Below are 4,547 nucleotides of genomic sequence, written 5' to 3' on the forward strand. Positions count from 1 at the left end.
CTTAAGAGATTTAACCTCTGTAGGTCATAGGAAGATCAGATCTTATTAGATCTTATATGCTTTCTTTTCCTAACCAAAGTGACAAAATCGTATTGAAGGGCTAACAATGACAACAGAGGAGTACAGCTTTGAGATATGCTTTCTCCTGTATTCACATTACAATTGGTTTGAGTAACACTTGTCAGAACAAAGAAAGACAGATCTGCCTTTCCTCACTCTGGCTCCTTAATGGAATTCATAGTTTTGGAAGTGTCCACTATAATTTTCTCATCTCATCAGGGTTCCTCATAACAACCAGGAAAACAAGCTGTATTTCTGTAATTGCTGGAGTGTGACCTTTAATGCTGGGCACAATGAAGACACCTTGGCCTCATTATGATTATTGATTCATTCAAAGTAAACATATCATTTCCTTGCGAAGTCCCTAGAAAGTCCTGCACATTTTTCTAATCATTAGTCTGTACTCAAGGCTGCTATTTTGAGAGCGGCTTCGTTTTGCAAGACAACAATAACAGCTGCTCTCAGCTATTTCTCTCCGAGCCATTGCAGAGCGTGCCCTTCTATCTCAGCTATGGCATCAGTGAGAGTGTGGGTGGTGGGAATGACAAACAGAGCTCTTCTGGATCACACAACTTCTCCAGTCAGGCCTGCTACACACTCAGCCTCTCTGATTTTAGAGTTTCACAATGACTACGGTGGCTCATTCATTGGATTCTGCACACGATTCATATCAGCAGATTCTCCTTTACAGCCATCTACCTTGAGACCGAAGTTTGTGTGTTTATCTTCTCTGTAAATATACAGAATTCAGGCAACTGCTCACTGCCTCCAAACACAGACCTCTTTAGGTATGTACAGTTTATTTACAAAGCTGGATCAGACATAGTCAGGCTATGCAGTTTGCCTTTGGAGAGGTGGGCTTCAGGATATGTCCTTATTATTAATAGTTTTTCTTTATTTTTGAAATTTTCATACACATATATAACAAACTATGACCGTAACTACCTGCCATTTTCCCTCCTGAGTCTCCCTATATCATTCCCAATATATCCACCTCCCAACTTTATATCTTCCTAAGTCCATTTATTGTTGTCAATATGCGCATGGGTGTGGGCCTTATATTGACGCATGAGAATCCTACCTGTCTACATCCTCTTGAAGAATGACTTATCACTCCCAAAAGTTTTCACCAGCCGTTGGCTCCTCAGTAATGACTGGAGCCTAGAAAGCGCCTTCCCCATCTATGCAGGAATTTTCTCTGGCTTTCTTTATCTTGTGCAGGTTTGTATAAGGAACCCCAGCTTGTGTGATTCTCGAGTGCACTGGGCATGCCATATCCAGAGGTAGCATTCCACAGAAGTCCTTCTATCTTTTACATCCGACAATAGTACTGCCTCCTTGTCTCCTCCTCTCTGAGCCTTGCTGGGAAAGGGTACAGACTGGCAGAGATGTCTCACTTAGGGCAGAAGACACAGTTTCTTACTCTTAGTATTTTAACCAGTTATGTATTTCTAAGTAGACTGTTACGCACTGGGAAACATAGCTTTTCTGACCAAGTTGAGAGCAGCGCCAGACTATGGATATAAACTTAAATATTTAAAGGGCAGCATAAATGTAGCAAATAACAATAATAAGTCCTCTCCTAGGTTCATTGCTGTGAAATCCCTAGCCTTGGGCTTTTTATCCAAGATTACAGTACTAGTCATGAAATTTCCTCCTGTGAAGCAGGCTTCAAATCCAGTCAGAGAGCATTTAGCTAGCTGACCACAGTCAGGCAAATTGTTGTGGGATATTTTATTACATTGGGAAATCTGAGACTATGTTACTAAATTCAATCTTGGATCAGGGGCTAGACCAGAAACGGTTGAAAGGAGTTAGCCATAGCATACCGAGAAGCCAGAAAGACAGACAAAGAGATGCACAGGAAGGAGAAGGACTTAGAGTTTTATGGTCCTTTTGGTTTGGGACAGTAGGAGAGACACTCTCTTGCTACATCCCTCGCTAATAAGAAAGGTCAGCTGATTGCTTATTGGCCTTTCTGAGTTAGCAAGTTTTCATCAAAACGCATGACCTCTGAGTCTTTATGGGTAAATAGAACAATAGAGACTTAATTAAAAAACTGCATTTGGTGTCAGCAGCAGAACTGGGCCGGGGTGGACCAGAAGTCCTGTCTGTCCAGGGCCTGTGTTATGTAAACCTTTATTTCAACTTATTTTCTTTCTCTTGTTAGTATGTGTTTTGTTACTGGGGATTTGCCATACCCTTGCAATACACAAGAAGGAGGCATCACTGTAACATCCGTGGAGTATTTTGATTTGGGTTGTAAAACGTAGGACAACACACACCTCTTCCATTTCCATTTAAAAAAGAAAGACTATTTTAAACTTTAAATTATGAGGAAGAGACCTGGTAAGTCATCCTCATTGACTTACACCATGAAACTCAATATGGCCAAGTTCAAGAGAACCGCCATATATGGGCTGCCCACAAGGCTTCAGCACTGTCGGGGAATAAATTTCATTCAAAGTTAAAATTTTAAATTATATGTGTGCATGTATTTCTGTGTGGGAATCTGTGCATCTCAGTAATGCTGCATCAGCAGGCCAAAAGAGGGCACTGGATCCCCTGGAGTTGTAAATAAGTATTGGTGGTTGAGATTCTCCTGATGTGGGCACTGAGAACTGAACACGGTCCTTAGCAGGAGTAGTATTTAATTTGCTTTTAATCACTGAGTTGTTTCTTCAACCCCCTCTCTTTTGATGATTTCACTCAAATCTAAAACATCTCACCTATGTATCTAAAACTGCTTTTATTTATTATCTACATTTGACAATTTCCTAGACTTCTCTAGATTTTACATATTGATGCGCCTCTCTCTTTGGAGGAGTAATTGAATAACATTATTAAAGTTTTTATGAGATAACGGGTAAAAATACGTAAGCTAAAATGAGTCATTTCAGGTTCCGATTTAGAAACTGATAGAATATTTGTGGAACCCCAGAACTCATAATCAATCACTGATGCTTTGACTAATGTCTCCTTATTTGTTCATGTTTCTATCTTCTTTGAACACATTTAATACCAGATGGCTTTAGGATGCTTTTAGACTATTGAAGAAAATGGGCTACAGTCTGTTCCTTGAGGGCTGTTACTGACATGGAGGTAGTTCACGAAACAGGATAATGGAGTTATACCATGTGGTAAAACAATTTTGTATTCAAGTCATAAAACATGTCTTAATTTATTTGCATTCATTAAATTAACATTTTTCTAAGTAGACTCATTGCAGTTGAGTGACTGGACTGTAGATGTTGCAAATGCATGTCTGCCTATTCATACACAGGTTCTCTAGAAACACTTCCACTTTGATAAGGTGTGAGAAGTATTTGCATTCATTGCAAGACTATGGAATGTCCTTACAGGCATAGAGGAAGCTTAAACATATTATATGCATCAAACAGACAGTTCTCGCTAGGGGAAGGGGAAAAAAAGGAATTAAGTCACAGTTCCTTGTAAAATATTGCTTCAAGTAGCTCTTTGGCTTTGAAGTGGTGTCTAAACCTTTGCATCTTTATGAGGTCATATATTTCAGACTAGAATTTAAAATACATCTAATATATGTATGTACATGTGTCAAGGCAGAGGGACGTTTTGTATATGAATTTAATTAAGCAATAGGCCACTTTGGGACTTGTTTTATAGAGCCATTTGTTTCATATGAGTTCAACTGCCCAAGCTACCGTGCAATAATGGTCCTATAAAATTACTCTCTGGAGAGTCTTATTTCTACTATAATGTGCTTTTACTTAAAATTTAGTTTAATAGCAACATTTTTCCTTATATATCAGCTGTATACAAGTAATAGCTTTCAGGAAATCTGGTAGTTAAGAGCTCTTGATTTTCTTTTCTGCTATTGGGAATTATTCATTTAAGGCATTAAAAAGTAAAAAAAAAAAGGAGGAAATTTGCATGTTACATTAGCAATAACCCCCAGTTTGCTATTTACATCCAATTTTCTTCAGAAATCCCCTCATTTAAATTACTTGGTGATATTTTTGCTCAGAACCTGTCCAGTATTACATGTGTTTGGTCCATAAATTGTCTTAGGTTTGACACGCTTCTTGCAGCAATAGTTTCTGTTATTTGGCAAAAGATAGGCTCTTTATGGGCTGCCAGGAGCTAGTTGAAGCCTAATTCCAGTTTGAATGGAATATAAATTTGGTAAAAAAAAACCCAAACAAACACCCTTTCCCAGATTTGTAAATAAACGTTTGTAAAGCATATGTATGTTAAAACAGTGTGTGCCAGATGTATGTTCCAACCACGAGTTTTGCTACACCAGAAATGTGTTTTCAGCTTTCTAAATGGCACTTAGGTTCTATGGTGGCCACTCTTTGAATTCAGGCATGAGTGGCCATCATCTGGAGTCCTGCACTTCACTGTGTCTTAAGTATCATAAGCACTTACTTGATGGGATTTATCACCTGTATCTCTGTAATGTAAAATAGTTTTACTTTTGAGAAGCATTACACATGCTCCAGGTCAGT

The sequence above is a fragment of the Microtus pennsylvanicus genome, chromosome 12, assembly GCF_037038515.1.
Source record: "Microtus pennsylvanicus isolate mMicPen1 chromosome 12, mMicPen1.hap1, whole genome shotgun sequence".
Classification (NCBI taxonomy): domain Eukaryota; kingdom Metazoa; phylum Chordata; class Mammalia; order Rodentia; family Cricetidae; genus Microtus; species Microtus pennsylvanicus.